The 23,931-nt window shown below is 44.7% G+C and overlaps 1 protein-coding gene across 1 annotated transcript in view; it reads left to right on the forward strand.

Moving 5' to 3' along the window:
• SPTB (spectrin beta, erythrocytic) overlaps positions 527–23,931 on the forward strand; it is a 127,842-nt gene continuing 104,437 nt past the window's right edge. Inside the window, 1 exon segment of the mRNA XM_018054066.1 lies at positions 527–738. The gene's annotated coding sequence lies outside the window, so the exon portion shown is untranslated.

Consider the following 23,931-nt stretch of genomic DNA (forward strand, 5'->3'; position numbering starts at 1 on the left):
CCCCGAGAAGCCTGCCCCACAGTGCGCTTTCTAACACACCAGCCCCCGGGAACAATCTGTCTCTCCCCAACCCGCCGCAGCGAGGGCGCGCTGCCCGGGCGCCCGCCTCTCCTAACCTACGGCCTCAGCGGGTCTTTTAACATATTTGAAAAGCCTGACTGTATACAGTGGGGACGCGGGGTGGGAAAGGTTGGAGGGCTCATTTTCCTGGCCAGGCTTGCCGCTCTGGGTGCACGAATTAGGCCCGAGCTGCAGCCAAATCTTTTCCCCGCTGCAGGGGGCTCGGGGTAGCGCGCGGTGAGGGGAGGTGAGCGGCGATGGGGGCGCTGCGGACCGCTCCGGCTTCGGGTGGCCCGGACTCGGGCCGTCCTCCGGGAGGCGGAGGCTGGCCGGGGGAGCCGGGCGGAGGCCGGGCAGGTGGCCCGGGGCTCGGAGGCTGATTGGCAGGTGCGGGAGTGGGTGGGGAAGGCGGGGGCTGGGCCTGGCGCTGCGGGAGCCTGCGGCCCCGCCTCTCCGCCCCCGCCGCGGGACTATCTGGTCCCGGCAGCAGCGATGTCCCCCGGCAGGAATGTCCCTCCTCAGATAATGTTATTTATATCTCTGGGCGGGTCCGCGGCTCGGCAGCACCAGGCGCCCGGCGGCCGCTGTGCCAGGAGCCCCGCGCTGCCCTCCTCCCCCTGCGCCGCCGCCGCTGCCGCCCCCGGGCTCGGGGTGGCCGCCGCTACAGCCCCAGCGCAGGTGAGTCCCGGGAGGGCCCCGCGGCCGGAGGGAGCTGGATGCGGGTGAGGATGCGCGAGGCTGGGGCGCGCGGCGCGAGCGCAGAGGAGGCGCTGGGCCCAGGGGGCGCGTGACGCACGGCGCCCAGGGGACCGGGTGGGGGCCCAGCCCTGGGTGCCGGGCGTAGAGCCCGCGGGAGGCCCTGGCGGCTGCGGCAGAGATCGCCCCGGGGCGCGGGAATCCGCGTGGGTTTCGGAGGCGCTTAGCGAGCTGGGCGCTTGCTTTGGAGAGCTGGATCCTGGAGCATCGCCCGGGGGCGCTGGGAGGGCAGTGAGCGGGATGCGTGTTCTGTTCCCGGGGCTGCCTCCCCCAGAACCTTGGCATGGGGACGAAGAGGGTTCTGCCTTTAGCCTGTCCGACCTCCCCATTCCCCTCTCTGCTGGGTTTCTCAGCCCTGGGGCTGCTCAGATTCCCTTCTGGGGAACTTGTCTGCGCGCTGCTGGCAGCTCCGCGCTCAGGCTGGGAGAGAAGGGCAGCGGAAGGGCCCGGGGAACGAAGCGGAGTGGCCGGGTGCAGCCCCAAGGAGAGGAGCTCAGCGTGCCCCAAACTATCCTCCAAGGACCCTTACCCTTCCACTCCTAAAGAGTCCACTCCTCCAAGCTGCTAGATACTACAGTCACCCGCCTCACCAGTTTCTCTTTCTCCAACAACTTGGCCCCGAGAAACAGCAGAAAGAGGGAGAAATTAATAGCGTTAAGACAATCCCCAACTTCCACCAACTCGCCCAGACTTCCAAGGGTGGGGAAGTAGTGGCGGGCTTGAGTATCGTTTCCGTGACAACGAGCCCCAGGTAGGATTCTTGATTTTCAGCCTATTAATATCCAAACCACTGTTTTCAGTGAGCAATTAGAGGCGCCAGGAGTTAATAATAACACGCTGAAGGAAAATGAAAAGAAGCCATAGTTTAGCTTCTTAGATGCTTCAGATGGGGGTGGTAGTGGTGGGTATCTAGTGACAGTATTTTTGCACCCAGAACTCCTGTGCCTTGAGTCTAGGCTGTCACTTCTAGGTAGGAGGCAGCCGTGCAAGACCCACAGCGGTGAGTTAGTCACGATCTATATACTTCAGTTCCTAAGGGAAATGATTCAGGTGGCTCTTGAATGAGAGGAGTCTGCAAATCAAAAATTTTAGGCACCTATATACTATTTGCTACCCGATTCTTAGTTTCACAGATGGTACCAAATTTTATTCTAGAATCCCCTCTTTGATCACCCTCTGATCCTATATGACCTAGAGCAGGTCATTTCCTATTCCAGTTTCAGACTTTAACTCTTTTGCTAGGAGACCTGCGTTCCAGAATGTCTTGTGCAACTCTTTTTTTTTTTTTTTCTGTAAATGCAAAATATTTAAGAGTACTGAATGCTCAGTACCCAGCACAGCTAGGCTTGTACTTGCCCAAAGGCTGTGGGCCAATTAGAAAAAAGAAATATTAAGCTCACATTGAAGAAAAGCCCACCAGCCTTAAGACCACCTGACTTCTCAGCAGTGGGTTATTTACACAGAACTTTATCAAACCCTTAAGTTAAGTATAGCTGAAAGACATCAGCCCTACACTAAAAAAAGGTGGCCTTTAGACACCCCCGCCCCTTAGCTCTTGCCCTTAGCTTTATAGGTGGTCCAGTCACAATGACTGGGGATGAGCCAGTCCTGTTAATCCCAATTCTCGGAAGACTCAGTCCGCTTGTGAAATTGAAAGCACCCCAAACCTTTCAGGCATCCAGGACGGGCCTGGGTGCACAGGCGTATCAAGTTTTCCTGAGTGGCTTGCTCTGCTAAGAGCTGGAATACCACCTTTTGCTCTGGTCATTGCTTCCTCCAAATGTTCTGAAGGTGTCTTTTAGCAGAACACCTGCTAGATGGTTAGCTTCAGGGTAGGTAAAGGTTGGCCGGAGGCAGACTCACACCTGGGATCCTATATGACTAATTAAAAATGACTGTTTTAGGCAAACTAGCTGTGAATGAAAGTGTTGAACTAAATTAAAAATCTGACGAATCTGCCACAGTTCTGGACACAGGCTGTTTTTAGTAAATAAAAGTAATGGACTTTTTTTTTTTTTTTTTCCTGTTTTTTACATACCAAACCAGTGCCTAACCCAGTACCTGGCTGTGGTGGACACTCAGTTAATCTTTGCTGAATAAATGAGAGAATGAGTAAATGAACGCTCAGACTTTTCTTTATATTATCCTACTCAGTTGTCATTCTGTGAGGTAGCTCATATTATCAGCATTTTACAAGTGAGGAAACAGGTTCAAGGAGATTAAATAGTTTGCCTCACATCACACAGCTGATGAGTGGTAGGGCTAGGATTCAGACTCAGCTGGTCAACCTTCTTTTTGAGGTTTGGCAGTCAGCAGTGGATATAGAAGTACAAGGGGGAAAAGAGCTGGTATAGGGTTGTCTCTTAGCTTCACAGTCTTTCACTCCCCAGACCTTGGGTGATAATTCTGCATATATCAGAGAAGCTTAAAAAATATTGCTGAAGGGACGGGCTACCTCCTGGACTGTTCCCACCAGTGCCCCCTTCCCTGTGGCAAGCCACCACTGACTTGTCCTCCACGGGAGATCCTCCAACCCTAGCAGGATGAAGCCTGCTATTCTGAACCAAACCTGCAAAGCCCCCAGGGTTCACTTTCAAATCACATGGGTTATTTCTCTCACACGGTGGCCACTTTCCAGAAGATCTGTTTTGCAGGAAGAAAATAATCATGAATATCAGTCAACACTTTGAGGAAGAGCAGGTATCAATGTTAAAATAAGCTATTTACATCCTGCTTTAAAAATATATATATTGCTGAAGGTATTGGAGACTCACTTGCTCAGAGCCATGCCCATTATGTGCCTGTCATTGTTTCAAGGACAGAACTGTAATTTTGGCAGTAGTCGAAGCATGGGTTTTTTTTTGAAAACAGATTTTCCTTTCAGTCGTGGACATGGCCAGGAGGGCTTGATGATGCATGGGGACAGGGTGACAGGACAGAAGATAATTATAAAAAATTCATGAGGCAACGCTGTTGGACTGGGAAGGGACCTTGGAGGTCACTGAGTCCATTTGTGTAGCTGTTTGCTTACAGGTGAGGCCCACCAGTAACGCACCTGACGATTCCTGTGCAGCGGTGGTACAGACCTTGCCTCCTTCTTATCATTTTAGCCTGCTTCTTTCCTTTCTCCCTCTCAAGGCCAGTATTGGGTTTATTTCCTGAAGTTCTGCCTAATATTAAACCACTGCCGTTTTCTTTCCTCTGAGAGAGATTGTGAGAGGGTATATTTTCATGTCCAATACTTCCATCCTAGTAAAATCTTTAAAAGGTATTAGAGATAGGATAGAAGACATGAAGGGTCATTCAACTCCAAACTGCTCTATAACCTCCCCATTTCCTGTTAGGTGTACAGATGTATGCGTTTTTGCACAATAGGTATTAATATCTTGAGTCGATACAGATTTTAAGACAAATAATTATGTAGCATTTCTGGAGCAGTGGAGAAGGAAAAGACTTTAGAGAGTTATTGAGACTGTCAAATACCTGTTTTAATCTAAACCCAGTCACTAAATTGCTCTTGAAGTATGTTTTTCCAAATTTCAAAATCAAACACAAAATTATGCTCTCTGTTCGAGACCTGAAATGGTAGAAAACGTGACCAGCGGGAAGTTTAGAGTGATATAAAGTACATTTCTTCATAATTTTTAAAATAACCTTGACCTGCAGATTAACATTTATCAATTGACTTGGGAGGATCAAGAATGAAAGTAACTCTGCTGTGTGGGCTGATGAGAAATTTAGTTTTGGAATGAGGACTGGCAGGGAATTCATGGATGCTGGGTGCTGAAATCATATGGATATGACTAGTTGCAAATTACCATGGAAAGAAATATTTTATCTTAAAAGTAGTTTGTATCGACTTAGTTTTTTTTTTTTTTTTAACAGCTGTTCAGTTACTCCTCTGCTTTAGATAAGACACCTGGGGAGAAAGAGTAAATGCGGCGGTCTGTGTGCCCGAATCATCATGTAGCATTTGCTGGGTTTATCACAGAGAGGCAGCTTTCCCTCTAACACCCCCAGAGGGGAAGGTTACCTGGTTTCAGAGATGGAGATGGTGATTGAGGGAAGGTGTAGGAGGCAGTCAGGAGAATTCACTCTCAGGTCTGGCGGCACTCACTGAATTGTCAACTCCCCTTGGTAAATATTTAGAAAATGTCATAGCGCGTTTCCCTTTGTTGCTGTGCTTATTTCTTAACTCACGAACCAGGCACTCCACCTTCTTCCATTTTCATCCAGCCTTAGCTGACTATCAAACCACCAGGGGATTCCGAGCCTTCCAGCTCACAGTCTTAGAGGGGGTCATAGACAGAAATGCCTCCTCAGTGGATTGTTATCTAGCTAGCTTATGCCATTCCCAGGCCTCCTTTTCATTTTTCTTTTGCCTTTTCCTGGTAACTAGAGATATTACAAAGCTGTTGTGTCCTCCTACCTCGGTGAGGCCTTTTCAGGCTTTGCCATAATGTTTAATTTCTGCATTATACCTGTGCAGACCTGGCCAAGGGTATAATTACAAGGGCAATTAAAACCCAGACACATATCATGTTAGCAGTGGGGGCAAAAGTGGGGCTTCCTTTCTTCTTTTCATTTGAATGCTGTAAATTTAGCAACTGAAAAGGTACAGGGCTAAAGAAAAAAAAAAAAGACTTTGTGATGAACTGGGCTCAGATCATCCAGGATATTTATGAAAAGAATAACAGGGCACCTTGACAGCTAAAGAACAATAATTGCTTTGAATTATGTTCAGCTCAAGAGTTTCCTCCATCTTGAAAAGGAGAAACTTGGATAATCCTGAAAATAGGTTGAAAATCATTTCCATTTATACCAGATGTAAATATGGGTGTAGCTCACTTGAGAATTCAAAGCACCTCAAAATGAAGCATGCCTTGAAGACATAACTTACGAGGACCGGAAAGAGATTTCTAGCTTCGTTCTGTCCCTCTGCTCACTTCCGGCCTGTTTCCAGCAGCCCCTTTGCTGTTGTTAAGTTGCTCAGTCATGTCCGACTCTTTTTCGACCCCATGGACTGCAGCACACCAGGCTTCCCTGTCCTTTACCATCTCCTGGAGCTTGCTCAAGCTCATGTCCATTGATTTGGTGATGCCATCTGACTGTCTCATCCTCCGTCCTCCTCTTCTCCTCCAACCGTCAATCTTTCCCAGCATCAGGGTCTTTTTTTTTTTTTAATTGAAGGATAATTGCTTTACAGAATTTTGTGGTTTTCGGTCAGACATCAACAAGAATCAGCCATAGGTACACCCATGTCTCCTCCCTCCCCAACCTCCCTCCCCATCATTGGGGTGTTTTTTTAATGAATTGGTGCTTCGCATCAGGTGGCCAAAGTTTTGGAGCTTCAGTTTCAGCATCAGTCCTTCCAATGAATATTCAGGACTAATTTCCTTTAGGATTGACTGATTTGATCTCCTTGCTGTCCATAGGACTCTCAAGAATCTTTTCCAACACCATAGTGCAAAAGCATCAATTTTGTGCTCAGGGTTCCTTATGGTCCAACTCTCATATCCATATATGACTACTGGAATAACCATAGCTTTGACTAGATGGACCTTTGTTGACAAAGTAACGTCTCTGCTTTTTAATATGCTGTCTAGGTTGGCCATAGCTTTTCTTCCAAGGAGCAAGTGTCTTTTAATTCCATGGCTGCAGTCACCATCTGCAGGGATTTTGGAGCCCAAGAAAATAAAGTCTCTCACTGGTTCCATTGTTTCCCCATCTATTTGCCATGAAGTGATGGAATTGGATGCCATGATCTTCATTTTTTGAATGTTAAGCCAGCTTTTTCACTCTTCTCTTTCACCTTCATCAAGAGGCACTTTAGTTCCTCTTTGCTTTCTGCCATAAGGGTGGTATCATCTGCATATCTGAGGTTATTGATATTTCTCGCAGCAATTTTGATTCCAGCTTGTGCTTCATCCAGTCCAGCATTTTGCATGATGTACTCTGCATATAAGTTAAACAAGCAGGGTGACAATATACAGCCTTGACCTACTCCTTTCCCAATTTGGAACCAGTTCATTGTTCCATGTCTGATTCTAACTGTTGCTTCTTGACATGCATACAGATTTCTCAGGAGGCAATAAGGTAGTCTAGTATTCCCATCTCTTGAAGAATTTTCCACACTTTGTTGTGATCCACACCGTCAAAGGCTTTAGTGTAGTCAATGAAGCAGAAATAGATGCTTTTCTGGAATTCTTTTGCCCTTTCTATGATCCAGCAGGTGTTGGCAATTTGATCTCTAGTTCCTTTGCCTGTCTAAATCCAGCTTGAACATCTGGGAGTTCTCAGTTCTGTTGAAGCCCCTTAGGAGTGTTCAGTCAGTTTCACCTTCATGAATATTTCCTTCAGGGTGAAAGAGTTAGAAAAGGCCTTTCATAATACTGACTCCAAGCCGTAAGTCATAGAGCCTTAGAGCTTGAAAGGCCTGAGAGAGCCACCTGAGAAATATTTAGAAAGAGCAGATGTTGGATACCTACTGTATGCATTACCCTGTCATATCCTGAGGACATAAAAAGGTGTCCAGTGGAGAGTCACTGGTCTGGTGGGGAAAGGACTTGCAAACAGTGATTCTATAGGACGCCTGAGAAATAGCCCCACTGGAGAAGAGTCTGATTCAGGCTGGAGGGTGTCTGGGGTTTTCCTGATGGAAGAAGGGAGAATGGGCTCGGGTGGGACTCTAGCTCACAGCCTGTCAGAGGCGTGCAATCGAGTGTGGTCAGATTAGGAGAAGAGCAGTAGTTCTCTGTGCCTGGAGTATAGACCACAGTCCACGAATGGGCTAGATATGTGACCCTAAAGATGGCATGAGTTTAGTGTGTGAGGAAGTTGAACCATTGAAGGTTCAAGTTGAAATCAATAAACGTTTTGAGCAGAGGAGAGACCTGATCAGATCCTTGTTTAGACAAAGCTCACTGGCGGCAGCAAAGGGAATGTGAACTAAGATCAGCCAGAACAAGATGATGACCACACATGATATACGGTTCACTTAGTTTTCAGGAGGCCTTTGTTAAGTGTGTCACTTCATTTTATTCTGCAATGACCATGTGACAAAACAGGGAACAGTCAAGGAAACAGGATCAGAAACATACAAGGGTTTGTCCAAAATCCCTGAATTTGTGGTAGAACTTGACTTCAGTCAGTTTCCTTATTTCAAGGCTGGGACTTTGTCCAGATCTTCTCAGTGGAATAGTTGAATATTCTGGGCCTTCATGTTGAGATAGTAATTGCTTTCTTTCTCCTGCGGAACTTTTAGTCTAAGTTCTTTGTTCCTGGAGAGGAGAAGAAAAGTTGTTACAGTGTTTACTCTTTAGCCACAAAACCTTAAGAGTGGCCCTTCAGCTTCTACATGGATGATGTTACAAAGTAGTGTCAAGCATACATGTGGATTCCCAGCATGCTATAGATAAGTGATGGATTTATATGTCTATTAATTGATGTTTTGGCTTCTTCAGTCTCTTACCCCAAATTTACTGGATGTTATTATGCATATGTCTCATTTTGGGCTTCAAGAACCTCTTTTTGTCCAGTGATCCTATGTGCCTTGATTTGTGCTTACTTCAGTCTTCAACAAATACTTAATGAGCTCTCATTTACTTGCCAGTAATATTTTAGGCCCAGGGGATACAGCAGTGAAGATGGTAAAAATAGTCTGACATCATGGAGCACCCTCTAGTTGCGTGAGACAGGTACTAAACAACAACAAACCACAGATGAACATCTATCATAATTTTAGGTGATAGAAAAGGAAAAATAGTGCAAAGAGAAAGAGAGCGAGGTGATTCTACTAGTTGATGTAGGATGGCTGGGAAGGGCCTCTCTGAATTTTCCGTTGAGTTGAGACCCAAATGGAACAAAGAACAGGGATGAGGATGTTTGGGGGGAAGAGATTCAGGTCGAGCGGGAAGGTCCAGAGACGGGTGTCACTGCTATGTCCATGGAGTGGCAGGAAGCCAGTATGACTGGAGTGGAGGGATCCAGAGGGGAGCACAGGATGTAATGTTGGGGAGGAAACTGGGTCTGGATCATGCAGGCTTTGTAGCCAGGTGACAACTTTGGGTTTTAGCCCTACAATTAGCCCTTCCTGTGACTACAGGAAGTTGTGGGCGGGGAGTGACTAGTTCATATTGGTGTTCTAGGAGAATTTTTTCTGGCTGTCCTGTGGAAGATTGATTGTAGGAGAGTGAAATGAAAGCTACTGCAAGTGGTCCAGGGTAGAGTTGTAGACCCAGTGTGATGGTGGGGGGCGTGGAGAGATGCAGCTGGCTTCCAGATGAATCAGTTAGGTAGAGTTGATGGAACTTGGATACAGAAGATGGGAGAAAAATAATAAATCAAGGATGATTCAACTGGTTTTGATCTGAGCTGCTAGCAATGAAAAAGCCATATAGTGAGATGGGGATATGTCTTATCAAACGTACTGTGGGCTACTATTTTTAATTTTTGTTTTCATTGAGGAATTGATTTGGAATAGACTCAGGCAGGTAATACCAGAAAGGTGTTTTATTATGAGTGACTCATCTGTTTGTTTTGAGGTAAAGCCTCAAATGTGCAGTTAGTTTTCTGTCCTTTGTACCTTTACTTTTAGGTCGTTCTCACAACGTCTCCATTATGTGATAGAAATTAAGACATAATACAGACAAGGTTGAGATACATTTCACTTTCTGTAATTAGAACTGTTTTCAATTTGCTGATTAGAGCCCACTTTTTAACACTTTTTGGTTATCATTTTTAAAAAGAACTTTTAAAATTATGAAGTGAATGGTTGAAAAGTGTATCCACTCTGTACAGGGGAACGCAGTGAAAAGTAAAAGTCTTTCTTCCCCTCCCTTCAGTCCTACTCCTAAAAAGTTACCAATGTCAAACACATCCTGTGTATCCTTTAAGAAAAATTCAGTGCATCTATAAGCATATGACCTGAGACATACTTCCTGAGTCCTGAACATTTCTCCCAGAGTCCTTTCCATCAGTCTTCCTGGAACAGTCCTGGCCCAAGTAATCTCTCCCTTATCCAAGTTTGTTACAGGTCTAGTTACATATACTGCTTAATTTGAACATAATTATATACTTCTATTTCTATTTAGCTGTTCTGGAAAAGTGTTAGTTGCTCAGTTGTGTCCAACTCTTTGCAACCCCATGGACTGTCCATGGGATTCACCAGGCAAGAATACTGGAGTGGGTTGCCATTTTCTTGTGTCCATCTATTATTCAACAAGACATATCTTAAGAGCAAGAACTGATTTGAATTGTATTTTATCAGATTATAATTTGATATGAATTATAGTCACAGGTCTTACATAAAGCTCTGCCTAATGATTCTACACATAGAAATTTAGTTGGTAATTTTTGGAATGTGCACTTTGACAGTCGATCCCTAGTGGGGCATGCTGGTACACTGGGATTATTTTAATTAAAACTTGTCAGATGATAGCTGCCAACAAAGCCACCTTCTTAGTGGGTCACAAAGGTGTCCATTCCCAGGGAATGGTAATCGGATACTGCTCCTTTGGATGAAGAGCTTTCTAATATGCTCGGGCTCAGTTTCTCATCCCCTCTTCAGATGGCATTGCATCTAAATGTCAGAAACGAGATATTTTTATTTGTCCTGAAATGAACAGGTATTTAATGAGCATGCATGTGTGCGTGCCCGGTCGCTTCAGGCATGTCTGACTCTTTGCAACCCTATAGACAGTAACCCGCCAGGGGATTACTGTGGGATCTGTGCGATTCTGTCTGTGGGATTCTCCAGGCAAGAATACTGGAGTAGGTTGCCATGCCCTCCGCCAGGGAATCTTCCTGACCCAGGGATCGAACCTGCATCTCCTGCATTGCAGGCAGATTCTTTACCTCTGAGCCACCAGGGAAGCCCTTAGTGAGCATGGCAGCCATTCAATTTTCTGAATTACGAAAAGCATATATAACATGAAAGTTACTGCTTTAACTATTTTAAGTGCTCAGTTCAGTGACTTAGGGCTTCCCTTGTGGCTCAGCTGGTAAAGAATCTGCCTGCAATGTGGGAGACCTGGGTTTGATCCTTGGGTTGGGAAGATCGCCTGGAGAAGAGAAAGGCTACCCATTTCAGTATTCTGGCCTGGAGAATCCCATGGACTGGGGTTGCAAAGAGTCGGACACGACTTTTGCTTTCAGTGACATAAGCACACGCTGATTGTTGTGTAGCCATCATCACCATCCATGTCCAGATGTTTCTCATTTTCCAGAACTCAAACTCTGTACCCACTCAACAATAACTCCCATGAATCACCTAGCAACCACCACTTTACTTTCTGTCTCTATGTATTTGAGCACTGTATATGCCGCATGTAAATATCAATAGATCAAATAATACTGTATTTGTTCTTTTGTGACTGGCTTATTTCACTTAGTATGTTTTCAAAGTTCACTCTTGTTGTCATATGGGTCAGAATTCCCTTCCTGAATAGTATTCCATTGTATGTATTTTTTCACATCTTTATCTGTTCATCCATTGATGGGCACCTGAGTTGCTTCCATTCTTGTCTGTTGTGATTAATGCTGCTATGAACATGGATATACGAGCATCTCTTCCAGAGTCTGCTTTCCCTTCTTTTGGGTATATACTCAGAAGTTACCCCAGTATATTGCTGGATAGTCTATTTTTAGCTTTTTAAGAAACCAAACCATGCAGTTTTAATGTTTCTCCCTGATATTTGTTGTTTTCAAAGGGAAGGACAAAATCTGTTAACATCCTCACCTTTGGGACTGAACTGATCTTGAAAATTGTTCCTTTGAGAACTCTACCTTAAGCAGCTAGTTTGTCATCAAAGTTCTTCAATTTGTCCTTTAATTAGTTACCTATTTTTAAACTGTAGACGTTTAGAGGACAGGCAAGAGATGTTTAATTTGCTTTGTAGAACGTGGAGCCCAAGCTCAAGGGGTAAGTGTGTAAATATTACATGATGATTGTTTCAGCCAAAATATATCCTTGGGCTGAATGACAAGAGTTTGGGTTGCTTCCAGCTCCTTTTCTCTTGCTGTTTGCCCTTGGGCAAAGAACCTTCTTTTCTGACATATTTTTTCAGTGATGTGTGTGTGTATGTGTGTGTGATGGCACCTTAATATTTATCATTATCCTTTAAATTGCTTCAGATTTTCTTGTAATGATTGAACGTCACCTCATCTGACAGCCACTCTCCTTCCCCAGGACCTGGGGTAGCACCGAGTGCTTCCTCCTGCATATTTTTGAGTACCTTCCTCATCCTTTTGTTACAGGAAGGATCATCTTGTTTTTTAATTGACCCCTTGCCTTCTACACATTTAGGCCATGCTTCTTGTGATGGGGAACAGGATTGCACTCTTTTTTTTAAGTTAATATTCCCAGCACCTAGAGACTTGCTTGGTACATGGAAGGGAGTGACTCAAAAATAGTTATTTATTATAGAAGTAAAGACTAATGAAATATTATTATAATTATAATGTAATAATGAAACATTACTATAATTGCATAATTAGAATAATGAGTTTTTCTAATTCAACATTTATTATGTGCTGGCACTGTGCTGAGAGTTTTTATATGTATTTGTTATTTCTATTATCATCCTAATTAGATGAAAAAAAATCAGTCCTAGAGAAGTTTAATTACCCTAAATTATATACCTAGAGGATCAAAGCTGAACCCTGGTATATTTTTCTAGAGTGCTCACCTGGAGTCACCACACCCATCATATCTGGATATACATCAATATTCCACAGGTCTTAATTCTAAGACTGTTTTCCTTTTATCCTGCATCTTTAATGATCTGAATTTGGAAAGATAATTAGTTGTATACCTTTATGTGTTTCTGTATATTTTCAGTGATTTACCTTATAGGCTTGAATACCCTGATTAGCTGTTAATAAATAATGTTCTGAATCCTGTTTCTGAAATAGTTCTTTGACATCTGAGGATGAAGATGCTAATTAGTATTATACAATATACCCGCTGTCATAAGGCAGCTCTCCCTATCGCTGTTCGAAGGGGTCTGATATGTCAGACACAGTGGCCTCCTTCCAGACCCAAGTCCCAGGTTCTCTGCAATATTTGACCGGTAACCACTCTTGCTTTGAAACTGTGCCCTCTCTTGGCACCTTTCCTCTCCTCCCAGCTTGCTTACCATTGCGTCTTTCTGGTTTTTCTGTTCCTTCCTCTCTGTGCTGTGCCAAGTCGCTTCAGTCACGTCTGACTCTTGGCAACCCTACAGACTTAGCCCATCAGACTCCTCTGTCCGTGGGATTCTCCAGGCAAGAATACTGGAGTGGGTTGCCATCCCTCCAGGGTATCTTCCCAACCCAGGGATCAAACCCACATCTCCTTCCTGTCTATCAGTTTGCAACTATTGGGGTGGCTAGTGCATCCAAATCTGTATCTCTAGCCCCAGTCTCCTCTCTCAGTTCCATATCTGCCTTCAAGCTGTCTACTAGCTGTCTCCATTTGGCTGTAACAAGAGGTCCAGACTCCCCATGTAGCAATGGGACTTCTCAGTCCCCTTCTTTGCCTCCAGACCTGCTCTTCTGCCCTTTTTCATAGCTAGGTTCATGCTGTCACCATCCTTCCAAGTAAGAACCTCAGCAACTTTGTAGTTTTTCTTCTTTTCACACTTCTGCATCCTGTTGGCTGCCAGCTCCTATTCATTTTTCCTCTAACAATTTCAAGTTAGTTTCTTTCTTTCAATTTCCACTGTCCCTATTCTTATCTCGTGTTTGGATAATTGGCCTCCAGTCTCTGTCTTCCTAACCTGATCTCAGAATTATTTTTAAAAACATGAGACTGACCGAGTCCTTCAACTGCTTGAAAATCCTTAAGGGTTCCCTGTTGCCCCCAAATAAAGTTTAAACAGGCAGACAGGGACCTTTTCAACTTGTTCTAACCTTCTTTCCAAGCTTCATTCCCTCTCCATTAACCCCACATTGGGATGCAATTTTTTTTTTTTTTTCTGGCCACACTGAGTGGCATGGGGAATCTTAGTTCCCTGACCAGGGATTGAACCATGTGCCCTGTGTTGGGAGCTCAGAGTCTTAACCACTGAACCACCAGGGAAGTTCCCATTTATCCCACATTGGATGCTTGTGACTGTTTAAATTTGGGGTGCATTTTCATGCCTCCATGACTCTTCTTCTATTGTTTTCTAGGCCTGGAATATCGTTTTCCCTTTCCTCGACCTTGAACTTTCACACAAATACCGCTAAAGGCCCTGATCAAACATAACCACTTTGATTCTTTCCCTCTTCTCTAACCCAGGAAGACACCTTACTCCCCTCTGAGTTCTTACGCTGTCACTTTTCACATGGTACCCTGGCTGCTTGTACACAGGTGTGGCTTTCCTCTAGATTATGAGTTCCTTGAAGAAGAGATGTTTGTCTGGTGCCCATGGATGCTTAACTCAGGGTCTGGCTCATGTATGATGCTCAAAAAATGCTGATTAAGGGGACTTCCCTGGTGGTCCAGTGGTTATGATTTTGCCTTTCAATACAGGGGGTGCAGGTTTGATCCCTTGTTCGGGAACTAAGATCCGACATGGTGGAGTTGGGTGATAGAGGAAGTTTTAAGAATATCTAACACAGAAAATAATCCCCCACATTTTGACCTATAGAAGATTGTGAAGAAGGGTTAATGGGAGGCACCGGCTGTTGACAGGGGTGGGTAAGAAGTAGAGTGCGTGCTTTAGACCTCAGGAGGCTGTCTTCCCACCTCTGTATGCCCTGATTGCTTTTCGCTTAGTGGAGGGAAAAGTAACCTCTGACTTTTAAGTTACATCATCGGAATATGTGTATTGCTAGAAAAATTTAGTTACTCATCAAGAATACAGTCACTCCTACCTCATTTTTCAGCGAATGTTTGAGGCTGACCCTCAATGTAGCTATGTAAAGATCTTTCAGTGGGTGTTTTAGGCCAATATACACAAGATTTGCTTTATCATGGTGAAGAATTAAGAAAGGCATTTCAGAAATAAAAAGACCCCCAAATTCCTGTATAGAGGTTTTGTGTTTTTTTTCTGGGTGCATTTAACCTTTGTTTGCCCTTAAGGCATGTCAAAGCAGAAACAATCTTGTAAAGTATTACAGCGTAATTCTTGGTATGTTCTGCCCTCCTTTTTGCCTTACCCAGACAAAAAGTGAGTTTCACCAGGGGCTGGACTCCCAGCATACTGCTTGCTCAGGCCTTTGAGAGTGTTTTGTTTCTTTCAACAAAATTCTTTGTCATGGACACACTCCCACTGAAATCCAGCCACTCTCTTCTTTTGCTCTGTTCTGTGCCCAATTGATAGGAGTTGGTTTTTAGCTTCCAAAGACTATGAGTGGGGCTGCTAGACCTTTATAAACATGTGCAGAGGTTCTGAGAGGAACCAGTAAATAAAAGGTCCTCATAATGCCTTGGAGAGGGACCTCCCTGGTGGTCCAGTGGTTAAAACTCCCCGCTTCCACTGCAGGGCAATGGCTTCGACCCCTGGTAGGGAAACCGAGATCCTGCGTGGAATAGCCAAAAATATTTTATTAAAATGCCTTGGAAAGATGTGTCTGGGATAAAGAGGGCCATAGAGGGACCCGGAAGTAAAGAAACAAAGGAAGAAGGGACTTGACCAAGACAACCAAAGGCCTCAGGGAGCCCTGAGGGGCATAATTAGGTCTCTGGTGAACAGCCAGCAGCCAACAAATCTGATGCAGAGGTGACAGTGAGCATAGGATCAACTCATAGCTACCTCTAGAAGGTCTAGATAGAATGGCATGGAGGTCAGCGCTCACTATCCTTCTCAAGGTGCCATCGTAAAGGCTACCAGCAGGCCGACTACTGGTTAGTGGCCTGGCTGCATGCTTTTTGAGTGGACAAGCCTTTTTCTTTTATTTTCAGGGATGCTTTACTTTGTAGTACGTTAGCTGTGCTCTCGTCTTGGTTTTCCCGTTTAAAATCTAGGCTATTGCTGACGGCTCAGGCTCTTCCTTTCTCTGCAAGGTGGATGTGTGCATTCTGTACGTGCTTTCTGCAACTGCTGGGAAATATCAATGCCCAGACACTTCAAGTCTGAAGCAGGAGGGTCCCTCATGGTAGAAAGTTATCAGAAGAACAGAGGTGTTTACAGGCACAGAGAGTGAGGTGCTGTGTTAGAACTGAAGCAGACTGCTCTGGGGCAGGAAGTAGATACCCTCTGCAAGGCAGGGACCTGCACCTGTGAGGACAAACGAGGTCACTTGCATTCAAAGCCGTGTGCAGTCACTTTGTCCAGGAGACTGGAAAAATACTCGGACCAGCAGCAGGTCGTTGGGTGAGCTGGTAGGTGTGTAGAAGAGCAGGTAACTCAGTACTGTGCCCTCAATGTAGCAACTCCATCAGCAGCCTCGGTTTAGCTGCTCTCACTGCTTCTGACCCAGAAAACACTCAGAAAATGACTGCAGTGAGACACATCTGCAAGGTGAAGCTTTCAGTCCAGGTGGGGGGAGGGATGCGGAGCTGATCCCCAGGGTTCAATACTTACTTCCTAAATGTGCTGGGAGTGAGCTTGGTTTATACTCCGACCCAGGGGAAGTCACTTTACATCTCGCCCTGTTTCCACCAGCGAACAGCGCCTTCTGCTTGTTTTGCATAAGCCTTGTGCCTCCTCTGCGGAAGAGGCAGGGAATGAACTGGGAGCTATAAAACTCCTGGCGTCATAAATCTTTGCAAACAGCAGTCTAGTGAGCAGTGTATTTGGTTGGCAAGTAATCATCACAGTCTATACTTGGTTTCTCTGCCTGTGAAATGGTGGGAAAGCTTTCTCATTGAAATGTGAAAGAGGTCAAAATGAAATAGTGGATTTTCCTTTTTAAAAACCTGATGCTTAAAGCATCCAAACAGCTCGAAGAGAGATGTTCTACAGATAAAATGTGCTCTCTGCGCACCTTGCAGACATCCCCTAATAACCTAGAAATTTTCTCCAAAGATATCTGGTTAAGCTCCTCAACTCCCTTTTTCATAATACCAGTAAGGGAGATCTGCAGAGGGAAGGTGGTTTGCCTGAGGTTGCAAAGTTAGCTGGTTGCAGGGCTACAAGTGGAACCCAGCTCTCTTAATCCATGGCATAGTTCTTCCTCTCTCCCTGCTTCTCCTTCTCCCTTTCTTCCTCCTCTCCCTACAGCTCTTAAAAACTGGCTTTAAAAAATTGCAACATGAACACATATCCATGATAAAAATAATTCAAACAGTACAGAAGAATGTGAATGGCACTCCTAGACCTATTACTGGAGGCAACCACCATTAACTATTTCTCATATATCCCTCTAGAGATTTTCTAGGCATGTATAGACATATACATATAGATATAGGTATGTGGTTGTGTTCGTGTATGTATATGCATATGTATGTATATGTAACACAGATATATGTATGCATATGTAAGGGTATATAACATATATAGGTTTATATATTTACATATGTGTATAACATATATACATGCACATCTGTGTATATGTGTGTTGTGGTTATTTTTTGTACTATTCTGCACCTTGGTCTTTTCATTTAATGATGAGATGTTTTGGATGTCTTCTGTATCAGATTAGTAGATTGCCTGCTTTCATTCTTTTTTTTAAAAAAATTATTTGTTTGGCTGCACAGGGTCTTAGTTGTGGTATGCAGGATCCAGTTCCCTGACCAGGGATCAAACCCAGGCCCCCCACATTGGGGGTGCAGAATCCCAGCCACTGGATCACCAGGGAAGTCCCACCTTCTCGCATTCCTAAAAGCAGTATGGTATCATATACTCCTATCTCTTCATGATGACTTTAATACATACAAGCAGCACCATGGAGTTTATCATGTTACCGATGTAATAATATTTTATATTAGCATCCAGAGAGAGGAAGAACTTCTGTCAAGGTCAGGTGGTTTGAGAAATCTGAGATCTTGCTTCTGTTTCCTGTTGCTAGTTAACTTGTGAGCCCCTGTCATATGTCAGGTATCATGCTTGGGACTTTAAGTGCCTTAACTCATTTAATTTCTCACAACGGTCCATTGAGTTAGATATAATTCCTCTTTTACTGGTGAGGAGGTTGAGGCTGCTCAAGCCAACTTCGCTTAAGGGTCACACAGTCAATCAAGTGCCAGAGTCCAGGTTTGAACCCAGATCTGCTTGACTCCAGAGCCTTTTTCATTGTCTGCAATCTGGGGTATTAGGAAGAATGGTTATGGTGGGTTTGAAGTTCAGTTTTCATAGCTTCCAAGTTTTGCTGGTATAGACCTAGCTGAGGGTCTACTTAGGAGGCACTAGTGGTAAAGAACCCACCTGCCAGTGCAGGAGACATAAGAGACAAGGGTTTGATCCTGGATCGGGAAGATCCCCTGGAGGAGGGCATGGAAACCCATTTCAGTATTCTTGCCTGCAGAATCCCATGAACAGAGGAGCCTGGGGAACTACAGTCCATAGGGTCACAAAGAGTCGGACGTGAGTAAGGTGACTTAGCACAGCACAGGGATCCACTGCACACTCCAGCAATGATGCGGAGGACCAAGTAGCAGTGGAGCAGAGAGAGAATGATGTCGGGAGGAAGGACAAGAGGTGGCTGCATTTCAGGGCACAGTACTGTCTGTTATGAGCTAGACTGTGAGGGAAACACAGAGGTGATTGACACACAGCTCTCTGCTCTGCCTTGGGAAGTTTCCGGTTTGGCAGTGGGGGACTCATGTGGAACTGAGTGTATCACAAACTGCTCCAGGGTCTCTAGGAAGCTAAGATTGGTCTGGACCAGGGACCCTGGGAAGGCAGCCCTCACTGAGGAGCAGCCATCTGAACTGATCCTGGAGACAAGTGCCGGTTGCCCTCTGGCCACAGAGGGGAGAGGGCATTCCACAGGGCAGATGAGGGCACATGGGACATAGGAGTCTGGTATGGCTGCAGCAGAGGATGAGGTAGTGACGAGGGGTCTAAGAGGTAGGGTGGGGTTGGACTGTAGCAGCCTTGAATGCTGTGGAAAGAGCTTGTAGTTTAGATGCCAGGTCCTGGAGCACTATAGAGATATTTGAACATGGGAGTGATATGCTCTCCCTTGTGTTTTAAGACATCCTGAAGAAATATAGAGCTTCCCTTGTGGCACAGAAATATAACAAAAGGCTCAAGTGGGTCCAAGCCAGGGCAATGGAAGTAGAAGGGAGGGGATGAATTGAAGAGATTCTGAGAAGTCAAAATGAGAAGTCTGATCTTCCTGTGCGAGATCAGACCCCTTGTTTCTCTTTGTGAGCCTTGACACATAAAGGGTCAAACATGTTAAAATTTGCCAGTATCCTACATTAAATACAATGTTTTTGCTGCCAAAAATATTTGAAGAGATTTTAGAATTATTTTTTAGCAAGTATATTAGTTTTTTTTTAATTGAAATATAGTTGATTTACAGTGGGTTAGTTTCAGGTTTATAGCACAGTGATTCCTGTATATGTATATATAAATAACACACACACATATATATACATATGCTGCTGCTGCTGCTAAGTCGCTTCAGTCGTGTCCAACTCTGTGCGACCCCATAGACGGCAGCCCACCAGGCTCCGCCGTCCCTGGGATTCTCCAGGCAAGAACACTGGAGTGGGTTGCCATTTCCATATATATATATATATATATATATATATATATATACACACACATATATATATAGCTGTTGTTGTTTAGTCACTAAGTCACTTCCAACTCTTTGCAAGCCCATGGACTGTATGTAGCCTGCCAGGCTCTTCTGTCCATGTGATTTCCCAAGCAAGAATACTGGAACGGGTTGTCTTTTCCTCCTCCAGGAGATCTTCCCAACCTAGAGATCGAATCTGTATCTCCTGCACTGACAGGCAGATTCTTTACTGAGCCACTAGGGAAGCCCATATATATATATATATTCTTTTTCAAATTCTTTTTCCTTAAGGTTATTACAAAATATTGAATATAGGTCCCTGTACTATACAGTAGGTCTTTACTGGTTATCTGTTTTATATAGAGAGTGTAAATATGTGAAGGACAGGGCAGCCTGGCATGATGCAATCCATGGGGTCGCAAAGAGTCAGAACAACAGTATGTCAGTCCCCAACTCGTAGTTCACCCCTCCCTCCATTGGTATTATTCTTAATTTTGATTTTACAGTCTTAATTTTATACTCTGGTACAAGTCAGTTTTTTTTTCAAGTCTTAGAGTATTTTTGCCGGTCCTTAAAACTCAGTGGCACCGAAGTAGAGGGGAAGGGGAGCTAATGAATGTGACGGCGTTCTCTAGCTCAGGTGTCTGGCATATTGGCATTGCTGATTTACTGAGATTTACATCTTAGAAGAAGGAGAGGCTCTGAGAGTGGGGAGGAGGCACAAAGAAAGAGTTCAGGTGACACGGTGGAGTGGGGAGCGTCAGTGGCCTGTTTCAGTGGAGCTGCTGCAGTGATTCTGGAGGCCAGAAGCCGCTGGGGCTGGGGGTGTTGATCTGACAGCCCTTAGTCAGCCCAGAAAGAAGAGACGGTCACATGAGGGAAAAGAATAGACTTTAACTTTGGGCAATACCCACATTTAAGGGATAGGTGGAGGATCTAGAGAACATGATTGTGATGTAGCAACACTGAGGATGAAGGAACCAAGGGAATCTAAAGCCATGCAAATCCAGCTTCAAGAAAAGGATGGTTAATAGTGTCTGGTGCAGGAGGAGGCTGAGAGGAAAGGCTGGGAGGATGCTGTTAGCCTTATGAGAGGCTCAGCGCAGTTCAGTTCAGTCGCTCAGTTGCGTCCGACTCTTTGCAATCCCATGAATCGCAGCATGCCAGGCCTCCCTGTCCATCACCAACTCCCGGAGTTCACTCAGACTCAAGTCCATCGAGTCCGTGATGCCATCCAGCCATCTCATCCTCTGTCGTCCCCTTCTCCTCCTGCCCCCAATCCCTCCCAGCATCAGAGTATTTTCCAATGAGTCAACTCTTCTCATGAGGTGGCCGAAGTACTGGAGTTTCAGCTTTAGCATCATTCCTTCCAAAGGAATCCCAGGGCTGATCTCCTTCAGAATGGACTGGTTGGATCTCCTTGCAGTCCAAGGGACTCTCAAGAGTCTTCTCCAACACCATAGTTCAAAAGCATCAATTCTTCGGTGCTCAGCCTTCTTCACAGTCCAACTCTCACATCCATGAGAGGCTCAAGTGACCCTCAAAGTTTTAGTGGAAGGTCTCATGCAATTATCAGAAATAAGAGTGAAGCCATGGTGAGGAGCAGAAGGCGGTGAATGCAGACCACAAAGAAAGTTTGGAGAGATATGTTTTGCACTGAGAGGTTGAGGAATCTTTGGAAAGAAAGTTGGGCTGAGAAAGGATTGGTGGCTGGTGGAAGTCTGGGGGGCTGAGAAAGCACTGAGTAGTAAGGCTGACCAGCCTGGTCTCACCTGTGCCCTGACATTGATGAAGTGTGATCTTTATTTTTTCGGCTCCAAAATCACTGCAGGTGGTGACTGCAGCCATGAAATTAAAAGGTACTTGCTCCTTGGAAGAAAAGCTGTGACCATTCTAGACAGCATATTAAAAAACAGAGATATTGTTTTGCCGACAAAAGTCCATCTAGTCAAAGCTATGGTTTTTCCAATAGTCATGTATGGATGTGAGAGTTGGACTATAAAGAAAGCTGAGTGCCAAAGAATTGATGCTTTTGAACTGTGGCATTGGAGAAGACTCTTGAGAGTCCCATGGACTGCAAGGAGATCAAAATAGTTAATCCTAAAGGAAATCAGTCCTGAATATTCATTGGAAGGACTGATGCTGAAGTTGAAATTCCAATACTTTGGCCACCTGATGAAAACTGACTCCTTGGAAAAGACTCTGATGCTGGGAAAGATTGAGGGCAGGAGGAGAAGGGGACAATAGAGGATGAGATTGTTGGATGGCATCACCTACTCAATGGACTTGAGTTTGAGTAGGCTCCTGGAGTTGGTGATGGACAGGGAAGCCTGGCGTGCCACAGTCCATGGGGTCGCAGAGAGTTGGACACGACCGAGCAACTGAACAGAACTGAACTAAACTGATCTTATGAAGGTTATCAAGTATTTCCACATACAAGGCCCCGTGATGGGATCCCAGTGTATCCCACAGTGCTGTGAGGCTGTGAGGTGACTCTGCTCCTTGTTCTCTGTGCCTTGAGTAGTGCCCAGCATGGGATGATGGATGCATCACTGTGTATTTGTCAGAGCACTGGTGGACTCAGGCCGCCTGTCCCACAACATACCGAGGCAGGCTCCATCGCTTTTCTTTTTTCATGTTCTACTGTGGGACATATGATGTAGGTGCCGCTCATGCAAGTTGGGAAGCTTAGTTATAATGCAAACATTCTTGCAGGCACACCTTACACCTACCTGCAGTTCCCTCCCCTTTTCTCAGTGGCCCACCATCTCAGGTCCTGGCTCTCTTAAAAATGTGGACAAGTAAATTTGCCCTGGGACTGCTTCTCTGCCTCTCCATGCTGAATTCTGGGGCATCTCTGGACTTTCTGTAGAAGCAGGGAAAGAATATATGATGATCCTTAAGGAAAAACAAAGGGGCTCATTCAATGAGTTGGTGAAAAATGAGTCTCCTTTGTTGATGGAGATAAGAGAGGATCTGGTTTCCTGAAAGCTCTCTGGGTGTGAATGCACTTTCTTTGCTTGGTTCATGTCGCTAGGGGATTTCCTTGATGCCCAATGAACAAGAGGGATCTTTGCTAGGAAGTCCAGCTCCTACCACCTCAAGCTGTATTTTGGGGAAAGGCAGAAAGCCAAGGATCAGGCTGTATTTGGTGTGATTCTCTTAGATTCTAAGAGTATGAAGCCTTTCATTCAATGGGAAGAATCTGACTTATGGCTTGGCAGTTTTACCTTTCCTGATTGTGATGAGGTGAGAGACTTTTTATTTATAGCCTTTTCAGGAATACTTATTTTCCTTTCTATTTACAAACACCATAAAAAGTTTTACTAATGTTAAATATTGCAGACATACAGACCATAGAAAATGAAAGTTCCTCATTATCCACCTTCCTTATCTGCTAGATAATCATTCACTAAAATTTGATGTATATTCTGCCAATATTTTTTACATATATGCTAATAAAATATATGGTTGCTATTTATTTTTACAGAAAAGGATTTCTATTATGCATACTATATTGTTTGGCAGTTTACATTATTTTGCTCATCGTACACAAGGTCATCTTTCCCATATGTATACTTGTATATTTTCCTCATTCAACGTGGTTTCAGTGTATGAAGAAACCACACTACTTAACCATTTCTTGTTGTCCATGCAGCGCAGCTTGACAGGATCTCAGCTCCCCAACCAGGGACTGAACACAGGCCACAACAGTGAAACCCTGAAATCCTTAACCACAGGCCACCAGGGAACTCACTTAATCAGGTTTTTTTAAATTATTTGTTTACGTTAAGTGATATGTTAGCATCCAACATGTAATATCTCTTTTTAGTTGCAGCATGAGAACTCTTAGTTGTGGCACATGGGATCTAGTTCCCTGACCAGGGATCAAACCCGGGTCTCCTGCCTTGGGAGCACAACATATTAGCCACTGGACCCCTAGGAAAGTCCCTAACCAACTTTTTTTTTAACCAAATTTTAATGATGTCAAATTAGATTAGTTTTACTTTTGTGGTTTTTTTTTTTTTTTTTGCTTTAATCAATAATATGGAGCTAGTTTTAAACTCCTGGAAGCAGATAAGCTGTTTAAGCTAAAGTGTGTATGCATGCCTAGTCGTGTCTGACTCTTTGCAACCCCATAAACTAGCCCACCAGGCTTCTCTATCCATGGGATTTTCCAGGCAAGAATATGGGAGTGGGTTGCCGTTTCCTCCTCCAGGGAATCTTTCTGATCCAGGGATTGAAGCCACGTCTCTTGTGTCTCCTGCATTGAGCACGCAGATTCTTTACCAATGAGCCACCTGGGAAGCCCCGTGTAAGCTAAAGGGGCTAGAAAATGAGGCCAAGTTTGTTGGGAAAGTGGAAGACTGTCTCTGTGATTCTCTCCATTCTCTCCTGACAGACAGGATAGGGAAAGACCTCTCCTGCAGCCCAGGGCAGTCCCCTGCCCCTTCTCCCCAGCAGGATCCTGGCACAGACCTTTTGTTATGGAGCGGCTTGGACCCGGACTACACT

This window comes from Capra hircus, chromosome 10 (assembly GCF_001704415.2).
Source record: "Capra hircus breed San Clemente chromosome 10, ASM170441v1, whole genome shotgun sequence".
NCBI lineage: Eukaryota > Metazoa > Chordata > Mammalia > Artiodactyla > Bovidae > Capra > Capra hircus.